The sequence below is a fragment of the Canis lupus genome, chromosome 1 (genome assembly GCF_003254725.2).
Source record: "Canis lupus dingo isolate Sandy chromosome 1, ASM325472v2, whole genome shotgun sequence".
NCBI classification, from domain to species: domain Eukaryota; kingdom Metazoa; phylum Chordata; class Mammalia; order Carnivora; family Canidae; genus Canis; species Canis lupus.
The window spans coordinates 28,348,108-28,375,743 of record NC_064243.1 but is presented as its reverse complement, the minus strand read 5'-3'; the positions used below and the strand labels follow the sequence as shown (position 1 = coordinate 28,375,743).

Below are 27,636 nucleotides of genomic sequence, written 5' to 3'. Positions count from 1 at the left end.
AAAGCAGGAAGTAATGAGCTTTGCAAATGTTACTGATAAGTCAGATGAGAACTGGGACTCTACCATTAGATTTAGCAATATGGTATTCATGGTGACAGTGATAAAAGACATTTTAGTAAGAAGATAGAGACAAAAACCTGTTTGGAGATGGTTCTAGAGAGAAAGGGAGAAGTGGAATGGCTAAAAGGAAGAAAGAATACAGAGTTTTATAATGTTTATCTGTTAAGAGAATGAGCAGATAGTTGAAGAGGAGAAATGAGATCAGGGGAGGGATTTCTTTCTTAACTGGATGAATATGAAAGTTCTCTTCTGATTGATTTCACAATGGTAAGAGACGGACGGAAGGCCACCAGCTGAGGATGAGAATGGGGAAGGAGTTTAGTAAAAGGATAAGGAATATTGACCAAGAATAGTGAATAAATTTAAAGTGAGACTGGTCAACAGGATTGTAGTTATTCCTCAGCTGTATTCATCTTGGAGAATATAGGTTCAGAAGAGGCAGAATTGAATTTTTCCAGGGTAGGGTTTTACCAGGTGAATAATATAATGTGAAAGCAGGGCAAGAAACTTGACAGTATGTACAAGGAATGGTGAGCCATGAAATCTAAGCTGTTTAAAGAGGGGGAAATAAGGAGAATGAGTTGCAATATTAGAGAATGAGATGTTGAAAGCTGATATTATGGGTGGAAGATCACAGGTAATCATAAATTCTAGGGTGTGACCATGGGAATAGTGTCACTAAATTAGAAAAAAAGAGTAAAATATTTGGGGGAGAAGAGATCAAGAAATTGAGATGCCACCACATGGGGAGGATCATTTAGGTAGAGTCTGAAAGTGTCTAGGGCTGCCTCCTAAAAAAAGAATGAATAACATGTAGATGACTGTCACAAGGTTAGAGCAGTGCATGGAACAGGCTGATAAAATTAAAAGCTAGGGATTTGGGAAAGGAAGCTAAAAGAATCTAGAATAGTGCTTCCATACAACTTTGTGCATTGATGAAAATGTCCTATATCTGTTCTGTCCAATATAGTAACCACTAGCCACAAGTGGCTATTGAGCACTTGAAATGTGACTAGTTGGGGTGCCTGGGTGGCTCAGTTGGTTAAACATCAGACTCTTGATTTCGACTCAGGTCATAATCTCAGGATTCTGGGATTAAGCCCCATGTCAGCTTCCACATTCAGTGGGAAATCTACTTGAGGATTCTTTCCCTCTCCCTCTGCCCTTCCTCTCCCTCTCTCTAAAACAAAAATAAATAAATCTTTAAAAAAATGTGGCTAGTAGAACTGAGGAACTGAATTTTTAATATTATTTAATTTTAATGAATTTAAATTTAAATAGCCACTTGTGACTAGTGGCTGACATATTGGACAGTGTGGCAATGAGAAGCAAAATGGATATCTTCCTTAGCATTAAGATCAATGGGCCAGGGATATAGAGAGAAAAGAGTTTGTTCTTGAGAAGCCTGTGGAGGAAGCCATGTCAGATGAGAGCTAAGCTTCCATTAGAGAAAGATTGAGAATATAGAAAATACTTTTTTATGAGTGACTGTGAACTTCAGAGGGCAGAGTGGAAGAATTTCAGGAGTGGGAATGGGAGGATAAATAGGGAAAGAAAAAGAGGTATATGCATCATTCTTTCCATATGTGTTCTAATTATTGTGGTTTTTGTTCCTTTTGAGATCAAGGTTTATACTTCATTAATTTATTGTTCCTTAGAGAAACCAAACACTCATAAGGTATGTGGCATTTAAAAGTATTAAATCTGTGGCAGATAAGGGGATTCTTAATTGACAGCCTCTAAAATATAGAATCTGGGTGGCTCCGTCAGTTAAGCAGCTGCCTCCGGCTTGGGTCATGACCTCAGGGTCCCAGGATTGAGCCCCATATTGGGCTCCCTGTTCCTTGGGGAGTCTGCTTCTCCTGCTGTCCCTCGCCCTAACTTGTATGCATGCACTCACACACTCTCTCTCAAATACATAAATAAAATCTTTTAAGAAATAAATAAAATAAAATGTAGAATCTTGACAATATTTGAATCTTCCTCTATACTCATTGTCCAGGTGATAAATGATAGATAGGATCTCAAATGTTCATCAAAGTTTAACTACATCAACAGAAGGTAGCAATTAACTCTTGGAGATCAAACAAAGTTGTTTAGGAAGCAAATACCTAATGAGATGTAAAAAAATAGAAAACAGTTATTAAATACTTTCTACATGCCAGTTACTATGCTTTAGAGATATTATTCATTTAATTCTCTATCAATCCTACGGTAGGTGTTAATATCCACATGTTATAGAGGAGACTACTGAAGCCTAACAATATAGTCATTTGTATAAAATAGCATATTTAATAAGTCTAAGAACTAAGATCAAAAGCCAGATTTTCTTTCCTTTCTTTTTTTAAGAGATTTTATTTATTTATTTGAGAGAGAGAGCAAGAGAGAGGGCAAGCCAGCCAACAGAGGAGGGGCAAAGGGAGAGGGAGAGAATCCCAAACAGATGCCCCAAGAGCATGGAGCCCTATGCAGGGCTCAGTCTCACAGCCTTGAGATCATGAACTGAGCCACCCAGATGCCCCTAAAAATAGATTTTCTATTGCAAATGGTTACCTAATGCTTCATAGATAATTAAATCAATGTTCTTATTTTTAGTATATTCTGTGGCCAGAAAAGAAAGTGTAAAAGAGAAAAGAAATACATGAAGAATGTAATTTTTGTTCTGCTGTTACTTGGCCTTTACAGTCATAATAGTGATGAAATACAAATAATATTAGTCCATGTTTGGTAAAGTTAAAAGAAGTTTAGGATTTCAGATAAATCAATCAAATACAATCAGTTTCCAATAACAGAAAGTTATTTATCACCATATTAACCCAAATAACTGAGTAATAATATTTGCAAAAAATTAAATGTCAGATTAAGTCATATTCAGTAAAGGTCACTGCATGAATTAATAAATCAGATCCTACAGTTCTATCTTGAAAATACTTTTCTATATGCATATTTTCCTCTTGTGAGAAATTATAAAATTACAAAGCAAAATAAAAGGTAAATGTTCATGGAGTCTCTAATATATGTTCCTAGCATTGAGCTGGCAACTTTTGTCATGATTTGCCACTAGAAACTAAAGCTCAGCAACTTTTCCTAGGTCAGAAACTATAAGTTTCTGAGTCTAGATTTAAACTCAATACAAAAGCCTTCTCTATTAAAATACAGTTTAAAAAATCTTAATGCAGATGGATAAAGAATAAGCATGTTCAAGGACTTGTTTTCATGTATCAATTTGGCATTTTCTGTATAGTGCCTATTTTGAGAGGTTATAACTTATAATTTGCTTACTTGAGACAACTTTTGGCAATCTACAAAGTCTTAGGGAATGAGAGAATAATTTCCTGCAATGAGCTTGTTACTTATCTAGGTACCCAGAGCCTAATATAGTGCCTGGCACATTGGAAGCACTTGGTTATTAGATGGATAAGAAAATTGGAAATATAGTCACTGGATTTGGTGATCCAGTGATCCAGAAACCATGGTTTCTGTTCTTGTTCTGCCAATTACCCTTTTTTTCATTTTTCATTTCTTTTATTTTGCATTCATTTCCTTCTTTCCAGCCCACCTTCTGCAAAATAAGAGTGACTTAGACAAAATGGTCCTTTCTAATTCCAAAGCCCTATGACTTTAAGTACTGCCTTTGATTCTACATGCTATTTAGATAATGAAGAAACTTAAAGATCTTCAGCTTTGACTTTAAAGACATATGAAAACCGCTTTGATTGGAGATTCACTGATATAAAAATATTACTTATAACAAAAATTATATCCAATATCCCTGAGTTTAATTTGCAATCAAGATGTTTACCCAAAGTGGGGGTGCCTGGGTAGCTGGTTGGTTGAGCATTTGACTCAATCTCAGGCTTTGATCTCAGGGTCAAGAGTTCAAGCCCCCTCCCCTTAATTAAATTAAGAAATTTTTAAAAAGATGCTTACTGAAAGTGAATATTTGGGAGAATCTAAGAAAGCTGATTTTTTTCCTCTCTTAAGTTTTAACCCCAGTTGAAGAATGAGGGTAAAGTGAGAGACATGAACATATAAAAGCCCCTAAAATGACTAAAATTTTATTCCAAAGTAATTTATTTCTAAAGCATTTATAGCTTCCCCCTCACTCTGGACTGTTTTTTGTTGTTGTTGTTGTTGTTATGTCTATATTTCCCCTGTCCCCAACTACTGTAATAGTTGCTTTCATAATTCAATAATTCATAATCCAGATTTTTTTTATTATTGCTGTCATGTTCCTCCACTTCACCCTACCCTAGCCCCAAAGAGACCATTGGGCCATACATACCTCTTCCAGTCACTCTGTACCTATTATTCTTTATTCTTTTCTTTATTAAGTGCCATGGACATTTATCTTCTTTCTTTACCTGCTTATTGTTTTCTTGCCTCTCCCTTCACTTAAATGTAGCCTGCCAAAGCTCGGAGTCTCTGTGTGTTTTTATTCTCTGCTGCATTTCCACCATCAAATAAGCACATGCCCATTAGCAGGTGGTAAATAAATATTTTATTGAATGAATGAATTTCTCAAGAGAAGCAGCCTTATTCATCTTTGTATTCTGATGCCCAGCACAGTACCTGGCACATGATGGACATCCAATAAATTCTTGTTACCTAGAAGTGCCGTATTAAGAGATAATCCTAAGAGTAATTTTGAGTGAAGATAAGTATATATATTGAACCAAAGAAATAATAAAATATTATTTTGGAAGGTTTTTTTTTCCATCCTTCTTTGGAAAGAGCAAAATTGATTTTATTGAAGCAAAATACTTCTTTCTTTAAAAGAAAAAAAGTTTATTTATTTACTTGGAAAGGGAGAGAGAGCAGGGGAAGGTGTAGAGGAGAGGGAGAGAGAGAATCTCAAGCAGACTCTGCACTGAATGTGGAGTCATGACCTTGAGATCATGACCTGAGCAGAAATCAAGTTGGATGCTTAACAGCTGAGCCACTCAGGTGCCTCGCCTCGCAAAATACTTCTTCCTTAAGTGTGAAGAGCTAAGAGAAAAAAAAATTAATTTCCCATAATTATCTCTACGATATAAACAATTTGGTATACAAAATACAAATTATACTTACAACTTTTCTCTAGTGTTACTCTTCTAGCCCTTTTTATAGTCATAGCACCTTTTATTTATTGAGCTCAAACTATGTGCTAGGTATCAGTAGGCACCTTACATTTATTATACAGAATTATCTCATTTAACCATAAAACTCCTTAAGGTGGCAGTAATTAACTTTAATATGTGGCTCAAAGAAGTAATACAGTCAAGGGCACATAAATTAAGAGAGCTTGGGTTCCAACTTAGGTCCCTTCATGCCACAGACCATTTGCCCACATGAGGTCCATGCTTCAGAGTTAGATCCTCAGAATTCTGTACACTCCACATAAACTGATTTCTGCAGTTTTTCTTAAAAGTGCTCTGTTCATCATCCTACCTCCAAAAAGATAAACGGCATAAAGCAATTGAAAGGGAAAATACCAAAGAAGGAGCACAAGGACAGTTTATAGTTGACAAATACTAATACCTCCTCTTCTATCTACTGCTTGAAAATCAGTGTATTTATTCAAGAATTAGATCTCCTTCTCTAGCTTTCAAAGGTCTTTCTGACCAATTATACCTCTTCATATGATTGCAACTACTCCTTAATGTGCTACCAGTGACCCCACCCCCCACCCCTGCCTCCACACCACATTGCCAATAACTATCCAAGTTTATAAAGGCGTGTCTAAAGTTGAACTTGGCATCTTCACCCATAAAGTGTCATGCTCCCTATTTTTTATACTTTGGCCCATGGCATTGATGCATAATCAGCATTGAAGCTAAAAACTTTAATAGTTCTTGAGTCTTTTCTATCCTTAGGTTTTAACATCCAAACATTCACCAAATCTCCAATCCATTCCACTTCCTAGATATTCCATTTATTCACTCAAAAACATATGCAATTATGGAGCACTCATTCTGTGTCCAAGATGCTGCCCTGATCATCTCTATATGCCCTCTGCTCTACACATCGCCTGCCCCCACCCAGCTGAAGGTCTTCACGGCCATTTCTTCCAATTTATAAAATATCATCCTAGCTTGTGTACAAACTTCCAGTTTCCTGACATACCCCATGTATATTTTCTGTACATGTATATATACATACCCCATGTATATATACATACCCCATATATATATAATACACATACCCCATGTATATTTCCTGACATACCCCCTATATATTTCAGAAAATATACATAAATTACTAAAACAGAAATATACATAAATTACTTAAACTAAAATCTAATTTTATAACTATGGCTTGAAAGCATTCCTCTCTCCCCTGGAGTCCACAAGATTACGTTTAGGACAGCATTCAAAGTCCATTACACTTTGGTTCCAACAGTTCTTTCCTAGCTCATCTTCTGCCCCCACCCTCTTATGCTCAAGCTTCTTTAAAAGGTCACTGCTTCCTGAACTCATCATACCCTATCTGCTTGTTTCTTTGAAAATGTTGTAATCTCAGGTAGCAATTTCTTTTCATATTCCTTTTACTTAGGCTTCAAGATTAATCTCAAATATTGCCATCACTATAAAGCCTCTTCAGATACTCCCAGTTATGATTAATCACTGTTTTCATTATACTATCAGATTGAAGGGTGTGTCTCTATATTATTTATTACTGAGAGACTGAATATATAGATGATGGCCAGATCATATATAAAAACAGAACTTTGACCCACAACCTGACTATAAAACCAACCCCCTTATCTATAATAAATAGTCCAGGAAGTGAGCCTGCTATAATTCAGACTTGTAGGAAGTTTTTAGTAATAATCCCAGGAAGTTAAACAATTACTTCACAACCAGCCCCAAATGTACAGGACTTGATCAATAACTGACCGTTTCCTTTATTTTTGTCACTACTTCTAACTTAGGACCAACCAGAGAAAGCCAAACTTGCACTCCTAACCAATCACATAGATGCTCTGCTTCTAGGTAGCCGGGCTACTGCTTCCAATTAGGATGGACATGAAGCAAAATCTTTTTTCCTTTTTTTTTAATAATAAATTTATTTTTTATTGGAGTTCAATTTGCCAACACACAGAATAACACCCAGTGCTCATCCCGTCAAATGCCCCCCTCAGTGCCCGTCACCCATTTACCCCCACCCCCCGCCCTCCTCCCCTTCCACCACCCCTAGTTCATTTCCCAGAGTTAGGAGTCTTTATGTTCTGTCTCCCTTTCTGATATTTCCCACACAGTCCTTCTCCCTTCCCTTCTATTCCCTTTCACTATTATTTATATTCCCCAAATGAATGAGACCATATAATGTTTGATTGACTCATTTCACTCAGCATAATACCCTCCAGTTCCATCCACGTTGAAGCAAATGGTGGGTATTTGTCATTTCTAATGGCTGAGTAATATTCCATTGTATACATAAACCACATCTTCTTTATCCATTCATCTTTCGATGGACACCGAGGCTCCTTCCACTGTTTGGCTATTGTGGACATTGCTGCTAGAAACATCGGGGTGCAGGTGTCCCAGCATTTCGTTGCATCTGTATCTTTGGGGTAAATCCCCAACAGTGCAATTGCTGGGTCGTAGGGCAGATCTATTTTTAACTCTTTGAGGAACCTACACACAGTTTTCCAGAGTGGCTGCACCATTTCACATTCCCACCAACAGTGTAAGAGGGTTCCCTTTTCTCCTCACCCTCTCCAACATTTGTGGTTTCCTGCCTTGTTAATTTTCCCCATTCTCACTGGTGTGTGGTGGTATCTCATTGTGGTTTTGATTTGTATTTCCCTGATGGCAAGTGATGCAGAGGATTTTCTCATGTGCGTGTTGGCCATGTCTATGTCTTCCTTTGTGAGATTTCTCTTCATGTCTTTTGCCCATTTCATGATTGGATTGTTTGTTTCTTTGCTGTTGAGTTTAAGAAGTTCTTTATAGATCTTGGATACTAGCCCTTTATCTGACACGTCATTTGCAAATATCTTCTCCCATTCTGTAGGTTGTGTTTTAGTTTTGTTGACTGTATCCTTTGCTGTGCAAAAGCTTCTTGTCTTGATGAAGTCCCAATAGTTCATCCATAATGATTTCCCACTCCTCTGCCTGTAACTGAGTATCTGCCAAAACCATTGACAGTGGGGCACCCAGATGGCTTAGACATTAAGCATCTGACTCTTGATTTCAATTTAGGTCATGACCTCAGGGTTGTGATCAAACCCCATGTTGGGCTCTGTGCTGGGATGGAGCCTACTTAAGATTCTCTCTCCCTCTCCATCTGCCCCTCTGCCCCCTAAAAAAATGCAATTGACAGTGGCTGACTCCCTTGGTATAGCTAGCTCTGAGTAAATAGTCTGTTTTTCTCATTTGGTTGGTCTCCATTTATTTCTATCTTGCCAAACCAGGACCTGACACATGAAATTCCTTAATAAATGATTTGTTTGTGTTGTTGTTATACTGGCTTTTGTCAAATGGCTACTGGATACTTACCACAACAATATATTTTTGCTATCATAAATTTTTAAAATAATGTTCCCTTATCATTCAGTTAAAGTCTATAGGATCTGTAGTGATGTCTACTCTTTAATTCCTGACATTGGTAATTTGTGTCTTCCCTTTTTTTCCTTCATCAACTTAGCTAGATATTTATCAATTTTATTGATGTTGTCAAAGACCCAGCTTAGAACTTCATGAATTTTCTTATTGCTTGTTTTGTATTTTTTAATTTCTTCTCTTACCTTTTTTATTATTTTCCTGTCCTTAATTTCTCTTCTTTTTCTAGCTTCTTATAGTGAAGACTCTAATAAACTTAGACAATTTATCACTGATATTTTTTTCATTCCTAATATATATATATTTAGATATTTTTGAGGCTTGTTTTAAGTTTTGTTTGGGGAAAAAAAAAAGTTTTGTTTGGGGAAGTCTAGAGGAAAATTTACTTCAGGAATAATGCAAACTAGTAGTAAAGTACAGCAGTTTCTGGAGTCTTTACAACATACCCCAAGTGATCAATAAGAGCTCTCCATTTTATTTGGTGATAATGCAAATGATTCCCAGGCTTGTGTGACTTATGGAAGCCTGTTCCACTCACAATCTCCTAGTTGTTCTTTGCTCAACCTTATAAAGTTTCACCTTATTTATGCATGTCTTAATATTTTCAAAGACTTCTGGGACTTTGTATATTTCTGGCACTCTTTTTCTATGTATTTCCTTACTCTGAAGATGTTTGAATCACCATTTAAAGACATTTCAAATTTCCTATACATCAAGCTCTATCTCTTCAATTATGTAATAACTGTTCCCTTCTTGGAATCTCCCTCTCTTCTTTGTAGTGTGGAATGTGCCTCCAGGAAGGAATCCTATGCAATTGTAGGACTCACCTTATTTCCCTTCCTTCAGGATTCACAGTCTTTTGCTGACTATTATACAATGTCTGAAAAGAATTACTTTTATATGTTTTGTTCAGTTTTACAGCTGATTAAGGTAGGAGGGTAAATTGAGTCTCTTTTACTCCTGGTTATAAGCCCTGCCTTCACTCTTGACTCCCTCAACTAAATTTTCCATACTGCTTTTAGAAGGATCATTCCAAAATGCAAATTTAAATATACCTTTCTTGCTTAAAGTTTCCAACAATCCCATAGCCTGACCATGTTCATAATCCCAGATAAGTGCCAAAAACTTTAGTATAATATGGAAGATATTTGTGCTTCAAACCCTGCCTTCCTGTCTAGTCTTATCTCCAGCCATGCACCCCCTCTATCTTCTCCCCTCATACAGTAAACTTCAACCATAGCTGTAGCTTCTCAAATTCTTACCTTTCTTTTTCTTTCTTTTTCTTTTCTTTTCTTTTCTTTTTTGTCTTTGGGCCTTTATACCTTTTGCCGCTCCATTTATCTAGAATACAATATACCCATTTAAAAAATTATTTACTTATTCATGAGAGGCACAGAGAAGCAGAAACATAGACAGAGGGAAAAGCAGGCTCCCTGCAGGGAACCTGATGTGGAACTCGATCCCAGGACCCTGGGATCACGCCCTGAGCAGAAGGTAGATGCTAACCATTGGGAAACCCAGGCAACCCAATACACACACTTTTAAACTAACATGTCAGAACTTATCTTAACTATTAGTTCTTCTAGGAGGCATATCTGAGCCCTGAATACTATATTCATGGTCCTTTCTACATGCTTTCACAAAACCCTGTGATATTGGACTAGAATATCTGTTATAATGTCCCACAATTATCAATGTTCTCTCTGAATTCACTATGTTACTATAAGTTTCTTAATACAATATCCTTATCTCATTTATTTTTCTGACCGAGCCTCACACATATCCAATTGTCAATAAATATCTGTTGAGTAAATGAAAAAGTGAATTATTCTATCAGTTAAAATAGGCATCCAATTTCCAGGAGGCAAGCTGGTTTGAGAATATAGAAGGAAAAGTGGCTCTAAAGTATCAGTCAGCAAACATGTGTAAAGGTCGAGATGTAAATATTAGAACTTTGAAAGTCACATACAGTCCCTATCCCATTTTATTTATTTTTTATTTTTAAAAATATTTTATTTATTTATTCATGTGAGACACAGAAAGAGAGACAGAGACATAGACAGAGGGAGAATCAGGATCCTCGAGGGAAACCTCATGCGGCACTCGATCCTGAGACTCCGGGATCATGCCCTGAGCCAAAGGCAGATGCTCAACCACTGAGCCACCCAGGCGTCCCTATCCCATTTTCTTTAACAGCTAAAAGTGTAAAAACATTCTTAATTTGCCAATCTCTATTCCAGAATTACACAGACCTGGGTTTAAATCTTGACTCTTGGGAACCCTGGGTGGCACAGCGGTTTAGCACCTGCCTTTGGCCCAGGGCACGATCCTGGAGACCTGGGATCGAATCCCACGTCGGGCTCCCAGTGTATGGAGCCTGCTTCTCCCTCTGCCTATGTCTCTGCTTCTCTCTCTCTCTCTCTCTCTCTCTCTCTCTCTCTGTGACTATCATAAATAAATTTAAAAAATTTTTAAAAAATTTTAAAAAAATCTTGACTCTTAATCTTATTAGCTATGTAAATATGACCTCTTACCAAACTTCATCTGCTGCATGAAAATAGTAATAATACTTATCCTCCAGTGATATTGTAAAGATGCAGTAAAATCATGTGTGTTAACAGCACAAGAGTGCTTGGTGATTGGCCCAAAGGAATAAGGAATGTTCCATACCATATCTGTGTGTGGTTGTCCAAAAGACATTGGATGAAGATTCACCAAATGAGCTCCATATATTTTAACCTATGTATTTGTCACAACTTTCAAAAATCTACAATTAATGTGGATAAGAACTAGCCACTGATTGTCAAATAAAGGTATAAAACTGCAAAGAAAAAAAATAATATCTAACACTCTGTACCAAGCACTGTTCTAAGTCTTTCAAATTATTAAATAATGTAGTCATCACTACAATCCTGTAAGACAGACACAATAATTACTCCATTTTACAAATGAAAAGAAGAAGGCAGAAATTAAATAACTAGCAGCAGTAATTAATAAGTTGTAAAAATGGCATATAAAATTAATTAGCTTTATCTTCTAATCCTTTGATAATCAATCTAAACTGTTCTTGCATTCCTGACTATCAGATTGTGTGAGATTTTAAATGTTTGTTTTAAGCTGCTAAATTTGGATTTATTTATTTATTTATTTTAGATTTTATTTATTTATTCTTGAGAGACAGAGAGAGGCAGAGACACAGGCAGAGGGAGGAGCAGGCTCCACGCAGGGAGCCTGATGTGGGACTTGATCCCGGGATTCCAGGATCACGCCCCAGGCCAAAGGCAGGTGCTAAACCACTGACCACCCAGTCTGCCCTTGGTATATTTATAATGAAGCAATGGATAGCTAATACATATATCCTTTGCCCCTCCCCACCCTCCACCCCACAACTTCCCAGAGTATAGATATATCTCTAAGCTCACCACAAAATCACTGCTTGCTTTTCTGTTGGCTCCACCTGTAGGGACAATGAACTCACATAGCCTCTAAAGCAACAAGTTGGAGAAGAGGAAGAGGTCAAGAGAAGTGATGTAATCACTATAGGTTCTGGTGGAAGAGGGAAAAACATGCGAGAAAAAATATGTCAGAACTTTCCTTACACAATTCTCAAATTGCTACATTAACTTTTCTTGGAACCTGCTGACTTGAACATATCTAGTTGGTTTCTTTCAGGATACTTCCTACCATTTACTTCCTCAGTTTCATTCATCTTCTTCCTCCCAACACAGGTGGTACATACTTTTAGATAAGAGCTGGAAATGTGGGAGATTCAGGGTTTATATAACATTGCAACATCAACAAAGAAAAAGGATGCTAGCATAACTAGCTATTTTTTTCTAAACTGCATCCTTTTCATAAATATGTAAATTTTGTTCCAATAAATTTCACCATACATATTCTGGGGTCCACAGCCAACAGGATATGTAGCATTCAACACTTTACCTTATAAAGCCTTCATGTTCTCTCTCTCCCTCTCCCTTTCTTTCTCTGTCTCTCTCTGTCTCTCTTTATCTCTGGCTCTCTCTCCCCCTCAACACACACACACACACAGCCCACTTACCACCCCCATCTCCAGCCCCATCTTGTGATTTGGTAGTATTAACTCTGAAAAATTCTTTGTCCCTCAATGGAACTGCACTTTTAAAAAATTATAGAAGTTTTTCCAAAGTCCAAAACTGACAGAAATGTATTTCATACTGCTAAGGGCCATTCTGAAACATACAGGAAAGCATGGAACTTTAGAATCATTCCCTGTGACTTTTTTTTTCCAGTTTTTTTACTACTAGAAAACAATGCTCCCCAGGTGTAATTTCTGCTGAGACCCACACATCATAATTTGCTTTTGGTTCAGCTGCTGTTTCACCTGACAGAAGAAGGAAGCTAGCAACCTTGTTCTTGCCATTATGATTTGAAATCATACCTAAGCCAATAGAGCCCTTATTCAGAGTGCCAGAGATGAGGCTGCACTCATGTAGCCACCAAACTGCTACTCCCTTCCATCCACCATGCTTTTGGGGCTCTCACCTAGTTTCTGTGTCTAAGATACTATTTTGCTAGCAAGACCACCAATCTTGCTTTGAACTCTTACCTGAATGATTAGAAACTGATTCTATAAACCAGGAGGATTATGCCTACTGCTGCATAACTGGTATTCTTCTCCCGGACATTTTGCCCTCCTATCAGGCTGGTTCTAATGCTTATGCTTATGCTCTTGACATCCTGCTTTCAGATGCAACATAGTAGAGGCCCAGTCTCTGAGGCAATCCAGGGATCCTAGCTCTTGAATCTCCCCAAATCTGGGTTTCTCCCCACCCATCACAAAGTTCTGTGATTGAGTTGCCAGCATGCTTTGTACCCAACATAATTCCCATTACCTCAATATTTACCCAAACCCAAACTGCCTCTTGTGATCCTTCCACATAGAGACTGGGCACAAAAATTTAGTCATTTTCCCTATTGTCCTTTTGATGTTTTGCTAAAGAAAGGGATTTTTGAAATAAAGAGGAAGGTAAAGAAGATAGAAGTAAATATAAGCAGTGCACATTCTCTTTTAACAAGATTGTTGCATTAGTGAACCAAGAGCACAGAACAATGTAAGCCCTCCACTGCCACCACCACCTCCCTGGAAAAAAACTTTGAAAGCCAAAGCGTGTCTTCATGTTACTTGATTATTTTATTGTTTCTCACATGAGGCATGTTTCCAAATATCATCAAAAGGGATAAAAAATAATTATACATATCTAATTAATAAACATTTCTATTGTAGTAATGTTTTATCAGCAGGAGAGTGACCTGCACGCATCTGCTCACAAAGTTTCCATAGCTTACAACTGTTCACAGCACAAAAAGATTATGCCTCTTCATGCCTCCTTAGGCCTCTGATAGGTTCTGACTCATCTTTCTTGCCATTCGTACCCTCCCATACCCACCAGGACCTATGCTTTTAAACACAGAATGATTTGTAATTCTCAAAAGGTACCATACTCTTCTCTGTCTCTTGGCTTTTGCATACTCTGTACTTTCTGAAATGCTCAACCTTGCCATCATTGCCATCCTTCCCAACCCCACCTCATTTAGCTGGGAAATTCACTCAGTCTTCAAGGCTCAGCTTATGAATCATGTCCTCATCTAATGCTTTCCGGACACTTCACACTCTAACCAGAGAGAACTGAACTTTCCCTCGTATCATCTTTGTGCCTGATGCATGCCTTTAAATACATACATGCCTCCATTTTAATCAGTGAGACTATCTCCTAAGGTCAAAGCTCACACTTTACTCTTATTTGTAGCTCTACCAAGAGAAACAGTGGCTGGCACAAAAAAGTGTTCAAATGGCATTTAGTGAAATAATGCATGGATGAATGGATGGATAAATGATGAGCATTAGGAGTTTTCTAGGGTTTCCCAAAGTAGCAGAAACTGTGTTAGGTTCTATATAAATGCCTTTTAAATATGTATGCTCCACAGGAAGATTTAGAAACTGAGGCTCAAGAAAGGTATAGTCACATGTTCAAGTTGACACATTCATAAGTAGTAGAGTTGGAATAATTTGGACCTGGGTCCTGTTTACTGTAGTCCTGTAGTCTGCTTGACTACAAAGCCCATGGCCTTTTCACAGCACCATATTTTTTTTATTCTACTGACTATAGTCATGGCAGAATAATGTATTCACCAGGATATCTTAAAATAGAAATGTCCCAAGAAAAACAATTTAGGGAGCTACCCTATCTCAAAGAAGATGGTTAATACTTAAACACCTTTGCTTTTGCATCTGTTCACACCAAAACCCTACCAAACTATTAGGTGGCCTCCTAAAAACTTACCCATCAGGAAATCATACCTGGAAAGTGACTGGTGTCTAGTTTTATCTCTTACTACAAATTAGTATATATCTTATAGCCGAGCACACACAAGTTACTAGTTTTTAAATCAGGTTTGTTTGTCTCAACACAAACTGGTAGCATATAGGGTCATCGACAATATAAGAACTAAGAGCAGGATGAGGCTGGGGAAAGAAAGAGTTGCCTAGTTTCCAAGGCTGCAGGCCTAAGGACTGTGCTCTGGATCTACAGGATGTCACCTGAGGTCTGTCTGAGAAGTAAACCAGTGGGCACCATTCTCTTCCAGGGGCAAAAGCTTTTAGCTATAACAAGCTGGAGGGCCATGAAACAGTGGTCAGCTGCACTGCAATTTGTTTCTAAGATGACAAGGAACAGAAAGTACAAACAGGGTAAGGTTGGAGACCTCAGTTAGAGGCACTGGGCGATCCCACTGTTGCTGGGAGGCTGAACTTGGTAGTGTAACTTCTTTGCTCAGAAGCCCTCAATCAAGCAGGACCTCTGAGGCTACAGCTGTAATTTCAAACCACAAAAGAAAACAGAACCCTCTCAAACTTTTATTTTGCTGAGGAAGTGGATGATTTAAATAAGTCTGTTTGACACATGCCTATCTGACTTCCCAGTTCCCTTAGGTTTCTTGCAAATCAGCCATAAAGCTATTCCCCACTTGTTCTGACAGGATTTATGCATTCTACATCTGGTATTCGGCAAGCATATTTTTCTTCCTTTTTCATTGAACTTCTGCCCATACACACATACAGGGTCTCATTTTAATAGCGGGATTATTCCCTGTGTATTTAAATACACAGGAAACAGGAAATCATCTAAAAGAACACAGTGATCTCATGGTTATATCACTTTTCCCCACAAGCCCATTTGAAATCAGAGACAAAGACAAGATTCTGGGGCTTATAGCTTAAGAGTTTCTCAACCTGAGAGACTGACTGACCTTAAGTTCCCTCTTCTGGTTCTTAACAGAGTACAAATTAAGAAAATGAAATAGCACATTTATTCCAAGGCACAGGAAAGAAAAGATTTTTTTTTTTCAAAATAAATCCATATTCAACTCTCAGAAATGTAAGAAGTAAAAAAAAAAAAAAAAAAAAAAAAAAGAAATGTAAGAAGTCACTCTTATATTTGGTTGGCTGACTAAAGCAGGGTCAGAGGGTCTGGGGAAAGCCCTCTGCTGGGGAAGCAAGGAAGTTCGTAGACATTCAAACAGCTCACACTTATTTGGAATGTAGAAATTTATATTTATTGAGCACCAGCGTGTCTTGACCATATTTTATTTAATCCTCACAAAACCCATATGAGGTAGTTATTATTTTTTTAAAGATTTTATTTATTTATTCATGAGAGAGAGAGAGGCAGACACACAGGCAGAGGGCTCCTCACAGGGAGCCCCTTGGCGGGACTCGATCCTGGAACCTGGGATCAGGCCCTGAGCCAAAGACAGACGTTCAACCGCTAAGCCACCCAGGCATCACTGAGGTAGTTATTATTATCTTCATTTTGCAGAAGCTGAACCTGGACTCCTAAAGACTCAATGTATTGCAAAGGACAGCCTTTCTCCCAATTAGAAGTTCTGTCTATGGAATAAGTTTTCCTAGGATGCTTTACACTGCAGCCTTGGGAAAGGGGATGAGAACATGATCTTGTTAGAGCACACGGGGAATGGAACTTCCCATGCTTCATCTCCAGCTCTACCAGATTAGAGACCAAAAGTGCTCATAGTGATAGCTCTATGAAACGACAGTTCTAGAAGTCCTTTCTCCATCATATAACAAATAAATTAGGTTCTGTATACTTGTTGTAATTCTGTTCTTTAAGCATTGGTATCTCTTTATGCTACCTATGTCAACTCTCTGTTAACTTGAATGTTTGATTAATCTGAATCTTTTATTCTCCAAACATGTCAGAAAATAAAACATTTGTGAAAGCAAGAGGCCTTTGTTTCAGCCAATGATCCTATTCCCAACTCTTCAGGAATGCCAAAGTTTCCCTCACCTTCCTTGCATCAGACATTTTGCCAGTTCTTACCCTACTTCATTTTCTATGAATGTTCTCCTGATCCATGCATGTGAAATTATAACCATCAAATCTTTGTCAAGGTCTCCAGTATTGGCCCCATATGGATTTTAACTCTTTAAACATGCTCCAAAGCCTTGGAACTAGATTACTTTGTACCTATTCTTAACACTTTTTAACTAATCTCTAGTCATTTTCCCTACAACATTCTTTGTTTCCCTAACCTTTGCAGAATAGAACAGCATCCTTACTATTTTAAATCTTGATATAGAGTATGCTTAAAGTCACATACACCCAGTGGAGTGCTAAAGCGACCTTATGCCTGCTCTCAAGAGCCTGTTGTATATATTATGCTGCATGTCTCTTCCCAACTTAGTTTTCAATGATATGGAACTTGGCCATTGTGGGAATATTTATATCATGGAAATTAGCAACAGATCAAAGCTGTGTTTTCCTCCTTTAGAAAGCCACTTTACTAGCACAGCGTCCTTGATATTCAAAATGTGGTTCACAGACCAGCAGCATCGACATCACTTGGGAGCTTGCTAGAAATATGGAACCCAGCATCTCCATCCCTTGCCTCCCAAATCAGATTTTTGCATTTTTTTTTAACAAGAGCGAGTCTTTGGTGATCTGTTTGCACATTAAAATGTGAAATAGGGAACTTCTAAATTCATCTCTTAAAATCTAGAATTGGTTCATTTTACAGACTAGGCTCAATAAATTTACAACATTGATGGAAATCCACAGTGTGAAACTGTTTCAATTCTCAAGGCCACTTGCCATTTGCCAAGGGCTGAGATGTATTTGTCCTATTTACATAGTTATTGCTGTAAAATTCTGAATAATTAGTTTCTAAAAGTTTGAAATGGAAAATGTCCAATAGCTGGGAGATATCTGGATTTTTAATACTAAATTAAGGACATACCAAACTAATAAAAGAAATTAAAGGATTTTTGGATATGCAAACAGGCAAAGATTTAGGAAGGGGCATGGAGAATCTTTTTTTCTTTTTACATGAAGCTTTGATGAACTTATGGTGCCAAATATATGCATGAATCAAGGAAATTTTGAGACCATGAGCTAAAATTGATAAAGCAGCTGTATCATGCTTTATAACTGGCTTCTCTAGTGCAGTAGTAGGAGAGTAAAAATCCTGGGTAAAATATTAGGAATAAACCCAGAAGCACATACGAAACTTGAAATATCAAATTCTAATATATAGTAACATAAGTTTCTGAAAAGCTGTATCAGTTGAATATTTGTGAAAGAAGTCTAGATTATTGACAAAGCATGAACTTTAAGGTCAAGCTGCTGGATTTAAATTCCAACTCTGCCACTTATGAGGTGTGGGGCCCTGGGAAAGTTTCTCTGTACCTCAGTTCCTTACCTATAAAACAGAAGTGTAAGAACATTACCTACCTCATTGCATCCGGCAGTTGTAACAACCCCACCCATTGGTCACCGTGGTTAAGCTTACTGACTCTGGAGCCAGAGTGGCTCATTTGAATCTTGGCTTTAACCCTAAGTGTGTGCTCTTGGGTAAGTTCCCTCATCTCTAAAATGGGGAAAGAGTAAATAAGTCAATTTATATTGACAATGGTTGGAAGAGCTCCTGGCCAAAGTAAGGGCTATGTAAGTATATTACCAGGCAGTTTTATTTAATATATATATTTTTAGAATTTTAATAATATCTGTCATCAAACAAACCAACTTGGCTTAAAGTTTAAAAAGATATACATATCCACATTTCTGCAGCTTCAGAATATCAGCTAAAACAAACAAAACCCCACAAATTTATAAATGTTTTAGGTAAATATATGAGACTATTACACCTTAAGACACTGGTTCTCAATGTTTGCCATTCCAAAATATGTTTCTTGGTATAAGGATTGTTTTAAGCTGATTATTTTCAAGAAACAGCAGACATTGTAGAAGCTCTGAAAATAATAAAAGTTACCCTTTTATAAGAAACATTTACATTTATAAGGGTGTCTCCCTCTCAGTACCAAAAGGATGACTCTAAATCTCTAGAATTTATCAGTGCAGAAAGCAACAACATAAATCTGCATAACAATATTACCCTTGCTTCTTGCCACCCATTTCCTCAAACTTTCATAATTGTCGTTCTTTCCTCCTACCCCAAACCCCCAACATCTTGTTTCTCTCTTTAGCTAGAGATGTTTCAGAAAGTTATTCAGTTTTCCTGGGTATCTCCCTTATATTGAGAAACTATACATGTTGGCTTTTCCTGTTAATGTCTTTTTTTTAAGTGGGGGGGGGGGGAAGGAAAGAGAGACTCTTAAGCAGACTCCAGGCTTAGCATGGAATCCAGGGGCTCGATTAATATCAGGACCCTGAGATCATGACCTGAGCTGAAATAAAGAGTCCGTTGCTTAACAGACTGAGCCACCAAGGCATCCTTCTCCCAGGTGATTCTAATATACAACCAGGATTGAGAACTATGGGCATGATCAAGCAGATATAAGAAATAAGCATGTAGTACTTTGGGGGGAGCAGATTGACAAAATGGAATGGACTTTGTGTGGCAGTTATCTTTTCTGTTACTAGGGTTGGCCTGCTAGCTCAGGAGGTCTGGAATCTTGATGATCATAGGTATATTCAAAGCCAATCAGCTTGGGTGTGGGGATGTAGGAGAGGAGGTCACTACTTTACACAGCTTGGATTCACCAAAGACTGATTTGACTTTCTTTCTTTCTTTCTTTCTTTCTTTCTTTCTTTCTTTCTTTCTTTCTTTCTTTCTTTCTTTCTTTCTTTTTCTTTCTTTCTTTCTTTCTTTCTTTCTTTCTTTCTTTCTTTCTTTCTTTTTAAAGATTTTATTTATTTATTCATGAGAGACAGAGAGAGAGAGAGAGGCAGAGACATAGACAGAGGGAGAAGCAGGCTCCCTACGGGGAGTGTGATGTGGGACTCCATCCCGGGACCTGGGGTTAAGCCCTAAGCTGAAGGCAGATGCTCAACCACTAAACCACCCAGGTGTCCCTGATTTGACTTTAAAATCAATTAATCATTTATAATAGTAGGGAGAGATAGGTAGGGAGCCATGAAATCAGACGCACAAAACAAAATCCCAAAAATGCTGAGATGTAAGGAAACCAGAGATAAGGGAACAAACCAGACCACCCTGCCCTAGGTATGAGTAGGGAAGATTTTTTTTTTTAATTTTTTATTTATTATTTATGATAGTCACACACAGAGAGAGAGAGAGAGAGAGGCAGAGACATAGGCAGAGGGAGAAGCAGGCTCCATGCACCGGGAGCCCGATGTGGGATTCGATCCCGGGTCTCCAGGATCGCGCCCTGGGCCAAAGGCAGGTGCTAAACCGCTGCGCCACCCAGGGATCCCGGGAAGATTTTTTTTAATGACAGCCACCTGTGACCGACAAAGACTAACCAGATCCAAGAGGAAGCCGTTAAAGATGGTATCACCAGTCCTTACTCAAACCAGGACATCACAAAAATGATAAGACCACAGGCTCCGTGGTCAGTTTTAAATAAAAGACTGTCAGTGGGGCCCACACTAGCAACCCTGTCCGGACCCCTCTCACCTAAGAGCTTTCTCTGTATCCTCACTTAATAAAACTTCTATTGCTTTACTCACTCTCCTTTATGAGATTCATTCTTCTACTCCATGAGATAAGAGCCAAGCTCTCCCACCTCAATACTATCTCTTCCTAGAAGGAATACCTACTTGGGAAATGAAGCTAACATCACAAAACTGTTTAATAAGCCTATGAAATCAGAAAAGGGTCCAAAAGCCTGGAGGAGGGGCATGACTCCGAAGTAGTAATAAAATTGATTCTAGATTCTAGACCAATGGTTCTTAAATTTTGCTGCATATTAGCATCACCTGGCTTGTGCCATACTACAGACCAACTAAGTCAGAATCACTGGGGGTTAGACCCAGGCATCAGTACATTTTTAAAACTTTCCAAATGATTCCAAAGGGCATCCTAATTTGAATTATCAACTAGATTATTCTTCTTCCCACAATGCTCTCAATTTACTCTTTTCAATGCTTCTGTTTATCTGATAACTTTTAAATTTACATTAAAAGTAGTTAATTGACATAGGAAATGCGCTAATATGCACTAATCCACCCCCACCCAAATATCTACAAGTTTCTTTTTTTATACAGATTCTAGATGAGAATGTAATTTTTTTAAAGATTTTATTTTATTTATTTATTCATGAGAGACACACGGAGAAAGGCAGAGACACAAGCAGAGGGAGAAGCAGGCTCCATGCAGGGAGCCTGATGTGGGACTCGATCCCAGGACCAGGATCACGCCCTGAGCTGAAGGCAAATGTTCAACCGCTGAGCCACCCAGGTATCCTGAGAATGTGCTTAATTACTGAAGTTATATAATCCATATGGAAGAATTCCAATTATCAGAGTTGTGGGAAGTATTAGTTCGCATCTGATTTTTAAAAGACAGGAGTTACTTGAAGTTAATTTGCATTTATAGCAGGTATCTTATAAAACTAGAGAAAAAGTGAAGTCACAAGGTTTTGTGATTCCTTTTATGACTCCATATTGCAACTACAAATGATCAGAGAATTGGCATGAACAATTAGCAATGCATCATGTCACCTGATTAAAATGAAAATGCTCTTTTCTTTGAAGAATTGGTAGAAAGAAGAGAGCTTCTGCATCTCTGTTATGTTCATTGCTAAGTGCAATGAATTGAAAATAATAGGTACTCAGTAATGCTTTTAGAATGAAATTGCCTCAAAACCTTTTCTTCTAAGACTAAAGCAATACCAACAAAGCAGATCTATCATTGTTATGACTTGGGTTTTGCTCCTTGAGTACATTATGAATGTTAAATGTGCACATTATTTGAGTAATGTCAAGAATGAGCATTTGGAATTCAGTTTTAGAGTGCTTCATATGGTCTACACAGAAGAGCATTTCCTCTGCTCTACTTCAATGTTATTGATTAAACTCTCAGAAAGTATCAGAAATATAGACCTCTAAGGCTGCCTGGGTGGCTCAGTTGGTTAAGCATCTGCCTTCTGCTCAGGTTGTGATCCCAGAGTACTGGGATCAAAGTTCCATTTTCATAATGGTCTGCCCATTGTCCATTTGAATATTCAACCTCCCATTAAGAATTAGGAAATTCAGACAAAAAGTTTCTTAAACTTGATTGGGAATTTTAGGCAAAATGATTACCTTTAGTTATTTATAATTTTTGTGAAAATACATATAAAGATGGAAATTTTGAAGAGAATGAGCAGTTCTCATTTTTCATCCTTCATATCCCATCATTACTTTCTCATGAATTTGTCTGACATTACAAAACAACTAAATAAATGACCTTTGTGAGCATTGATCTTCAACTGCAAATAAATAAAGTGATAGATTTTAGATATATTATATTTACTATATTATATCCCATTATATCTCATATCTCATAAAAATATAGTTTTTAAATGTTTATAACATATTTTATTCAACTTAAGATACATAAAGTATTATCATTTTAATCACATTCAATATAAAAATTGAGATATTTTACATTCCTTTTTTGGTACTGATTCTTTGAAATGTAGCACATATCAATTCAGCTTACCCATTTTTCTTTTTTTTTAAAGAATTATTTATTTATTTTAAGATTTTTAAAAATTTATTTATTTATTTGAGAGAGAGTGCATGTGCAAGTAAGGGGTGGGGCAGAGGCAGAGAGAGAGAGAGAAAATTTCAAGCAGCTTCTACAGCCAGCATGGAACCCAATGACCTGAGCCAAAATCAAGAGTCCCATGCTCAACTGACCCAGGTGCCCCCCTATTTCTTTATTTCGGAGAGAGAGAAAAAGAGACAGAGAGTGGAGGGAGAGGCAGAGGGAGAGGACAGAGAATCTTTAAGCAGACTCCCTGCCGAGCACGGAACCCAATGTGGGTCTCAGGACCCTGAGATCATGATCTGACTCAAAATCAAGAGTTGGATGCTTAACCGACTAAGCCACCTAGGCACCCCAAAACTAGCCTTTTTCTAGGGTTCAGTAGTTTCATATAGCTAGTGACTACCATAATGGCTTTAGTCTATTTAGTGCCTATTCTTTGGGTCTCTCAGCTTATTCTTTTCCTCCTCCAGGGAGACACTGCTTCCTATTTTGCCATGGTACTGATGTGGGATCCCTTCTCTCTCTCTCTCTCTCTCTCTCTCTCTCTCTCTCTCTCTCTCCATCATTAGGGCAGATTTTTGTATATAGAACTAAGGGTATACATCTTATATCTCTACTATTATACCTATCGGTAGGTACCAGATACATATTTGTGGAACAAGTAAGTGGTCCAAGATCACAGAGCTAGTTGCAAAGCTGAATAATAATGTCATGTGTGGGCTCCCACCACAGAGCTCTTTCCAAGATTGCCACCCATTAAGATCATTGGTCATGGAATATTTACTATGAACTGACTACTTAAAAAGATCAGTTTCCTTTCAAACATTTCTCATTAACATCAAAATCTAATCCTAACTATGAGTCAGTCAGTACATAGAGAAGGTCTGTTTTTGCTGATTTTTGCAGGCAAGTCCATGTAAATTTAGTCCAGTATAAATGGATTACAGAGAAAAGTTGCATGACTTGCAGAAGATGCAGGATTTTATGTACTGAATGCCACTGACAACTTAGGATCTGGCGGGCTTAGGTCAGTTAATTGTAGAAAAAAATCAGGAAGACAAGATTTTAAGATAAAAATCCTTCTTAAAAATGAATTAAGGTCCTCATAGCACAAAGAGGATTCTTTGTGCTGTGAAATCCAACATGAAGTGAAGGATGTTGATTATGCTGTCATACTATTTTAAAAGAATTATGCTTACTACTTTGTTCAAATTATTAGTGTGTAGCTGCAGTTAGAACCCATATTTTAAATATAAGAAACTTTGCAAATTTAAATTTCATTTCATATGTGTATATTTTTTGAAAGAGCACACGCATGTGCACATGTATGCTTGGGACATGAAGCGGAAGAAGGAGAGAGAGAATCCGAAGCAGGCTCCACGCTCAGCACAGAGCCTAAGGCAGGGCTTGATCTCACAACCTTGAGATCATGACCTGAGCCAAAATCAAGAGTCAGCCACTTAACCAACTGAGCCACCCAGGTGCCCCTCAATTTTATTTTTTAAAGTATAGCTGCAATCAAACACATTTTTTAATCTACAGTTTACTATGAAATTTCGTCCCATGTTTTTAAAAATTAAGTTCATTTAAAATGCCCTTTATTCTGGTATAAATTATTCTCAGCTAATAAGACTGCCCTGGTTTGCAGGTGGCTTTTTCTAGGCCCAGAAGATGGGACTGGAGGATGGGGCTAAAGTCAGAGTCACATCCTGGCTGGTTACCAAGCACTTTCTCTGCTCCTTCTCTCCATAGGCTGTGAATGACACCAAGAGGAAGGAGGTAAGGATGTAGCTGTTCTATGTGCACCAGACCTAGAAGCCAGCGGAGCTGAAGAATGAGCTGAAGCTCAGGCTGAAGCAGATGAAACGGTTACCAGGTGAGAGTCAGGACTGTATGTATAGGGTGCCTTGAATGTGACACCTTCCTCTAGAGACCCAACTTAGGAAAGTGGCTTAGGGCAGAAATCAAATAAGCCCTGGGATATTCTCTGCTATTTTAGTAATAATGGAGAAACTGGACACAACCAAACTGCCCAAGACTTTTTAAGACTATTTTTCAGAGCAGTTTTAGGTTCACAGTAAAGCTAAGATGAAGGTACAGAGATTTCCCATATGCCTCCTGCTCCTGTAGCTGCTCCCCATTATCACCATCACCCACCCAGGGTGATACATTTGTTACAGTTGATAAATCTATATTGACACCTTCTTATTACCCAAAGATCATAGTTTAGATTAGGGTTCACTCTTAGTATTGTACATTCTATTGGTTTGGACAACGGTATAATGATATGTCCCTATTTTATGGTATCATACAGTATACAGTATTTTTCACTACCCTAAAAATTTTCTGTGCTCTGCGTATTCATCCCTACCCACACCCATCCTCACTCCTGGCAGCTACTGATCTTTTTACTGTCGCCACAGTTTTGCCTATTCCAGAGGCAAACCATATAGAATGTAACCTTTCCAGCTTGGCTGCTTTTTCACTTAGTCATAGGCATTTAGGTTTACACCATGCCTTGTCATGGCTTGATAGTTCATTTCTTTTTAGTAGAGTAATATTTCATTGCCTGAATATACCAGTTCATTTACCCATTAACCTTCTGAAAGGCCATTGTGATTGCTTCCAAGTTTTGTCAATTATGAAGAAAGCTGCTATACACATCTGTCTGCAGGTTTTGTCTTTGATGTAAGCTGTCAACTCCTTTGGGTAAACACCAAGGAGGGTGATTGTTGAAACTTATGGTAGGGGTATGTTTAGTTTTGTAAGAAACTGCCACACTGTCTTCCAAAGTGGCTGTGTGGTAAACATATATTCAATAAAATGTAATGTATCAGGCTCATCGAAAGCAATTAAACCTAGAATCTCAGGGCAGAAAGGGAGGGTAGAAAGTGAAAACCCAGAAATCTGTACTTTTATAAGCTCTTTAAGGTAAGTCTAATTTATCAAAAGTTGAGAAATTTTAATAAAATGCAGTATCCTGCTTCTTTTATCTAAGAGTTTGAATAGAGCATTGGTGGCACCAACATCCTTAATTTTTCCATTATAGTCACATATTTGGATTTATAGAGATCAGAAAGTTACTTCTTCCCTTAATACAATGTTAGAAAGGCCTATATTTTCCATTTGGAGTAGAATTATAAATAACAGCAACAGAAAGCTAAAAGGAAGCTTAAAATAGCAGAGTTCATCTCACTTCCACCATCCCATCTTAAGGAGTACAGGTGAAAAAAATTTAAGGAACTTTAGAGAAGTTTTCAAAATCTTTTCCAGTAATATATTCTGTAGCTAAGATAATTTAATTTAAAACAGTTTACTTATGTTAACCTCATTTCTTTTTTTTTGTATCCAAAATTCTCTGAGTTTAAAATATTGCTTTAAACAAACATAAAATCCAATATCTAGGCCTTTATTGAAAACAGGGAAAGAGAGCATTGACCATATCCTTCCCTTAAACAAATCTGCTCTAAATATTAAAATACAAACATTTCAGAAGTCATAGTTTCCAAAGTTCATTTCTTTGCCAATGTTAAAGCATACAACTCTCTAAGGAAAAAAATTGCAAACATGGACTCCAGGTGGCACACAGCATAATTGTAACCTGCCCCCAGAGAGCCAACAAGAGGTTCTATCAGGGCTTTCAAGAAGACAAGTTGGATTAGAGTGTGGGGTGAAGAAAGCATGAAGTACACAGGTATGATGGGCCAGATAATGATGTATTTTGAAGTCATTAGGTTTTAATTCACATTTAATCCAAGTTAGATAGGTCCACTTTCAGATGGTAGCTGGCACCCATCCTTTTAAAACCAAGATTCATGGTGATAATGAAGTTTCCAGAGAGTCTTAGAAGGAAATTTATAATCAAACAATGACACAAAAGGAAGGGGCTGAGTTTAGATGGCAATAAGTGGTAATGAGTTAACCAACACTGCAGTTTTTCCCTCTAATTACAATAAAGTATAAATTCTCCAAGAGAATCCTAATTGAATATGTTGTCTACAGTAGTGACATGGATAGGAGACCAGTAAGAATTCCAAAGTAGTTGAAGACTACCTACTTTGTGACATGGGTAAGTTAATGAATCCTTCTGTATCTCAGTTTTCCCACCTGCAAGTGGAAGATAATAATTATAGCCACATCATAGAGTTATTTAGCTACTAAATGAGATATTTGTGAAGTATAAGAATATAGTATGACATAAGGCAATTATACAATAAATGTTAGCTATTATTTTTATTGATGTGATATCATCCAATAGGTTATAAAGATCAGGCTGGAATTAAAATATTGTACCATGTATTTTACCAACAAAGTATGAGGGAGGGGGAGTTGGGAAATGCCCAAAGTATTTGAATTTAGAGGTGAAGTTCATTTACATACACTTATGACTGGAAAGGACTTAACCTTACCTGAATTTTATTTTCTTTATAGACTCTGTTACTATAAAAAGATATCCCTTAAATTTCTACCAAATTACACATCCAGGACTCTTTAGAACAGTGTGTTATTTCTAATTTGAAGGTGCCCTTGGGTGTTCCCATGTTCACAGGCAAAGCCAAAGACCTCAAAAGTGTTCAAGGCTTGATTGGCTGCTTCCCGTTGGAATGTAATTTGCATCCCATACCTTCCTGAGCTCCTATGAACTGGAACTCAGAAACATTTCCCTGTGAAAGTAACTCAGAATCAACTGCTTGTTAGTTCATTTACTCAGGACCAAATTCTAAACAGATATCCACAAAAGTTGCCAATTTCCCCCCACTGGTTTAAGGAAGCTTCTTTTGTTGGCACAAACACATTCCTTTCAGATTTTATCTATCATATTAATTTTATACTGCTTGAAATAAAATTTTCTGTTCCCCTTCAGTAACCTAGGACCTTATATGAAATTTCTCTAGCCTTATAAATTCATGAGTCAAGAATAAAATGAGTAAGCAGAAAACAGAAAATGAAATTCAAAAAAATCTTGTTTGTTTTCCTGACTGGCTTGGATCCTTTTTTATTTTAATCTAAATTACAC

General features: G+C 37.5%; 1 protein-coding gene across 3 annotated transcripts in view; it reads right to left on the bottom strand.

Annotated features, from left to right (window-relative positions):
* Positions 1-27,636, bottom strand: part of LOC112644163 (L-lactate dehydrogenase B chain-like) — a 171,201-nt gene that overhangs the window by 5,493 nt on the left and 138,072 nt on the right. For 2 of the 3 annotated variants that reach the window (XR_007412196.1, XR_007412191.1), the window contains exons 9-10: positions 12,029-12,152; positions 9,869-9,947 (exon numbers count right to left, since the gene is read on the bottom strand). The gene's annotated coding sequence lies outside the window, so the exon portion shown is untranslated. Of the gene's footprint in view, positions 1-4,865; positions 5,050-9,868; positions 9,948-12,028; positions 12,153-27,636 lie in introns of those variants that run through there. The other variant, XR_007412195.1, reaches the window with a different exon arrangement.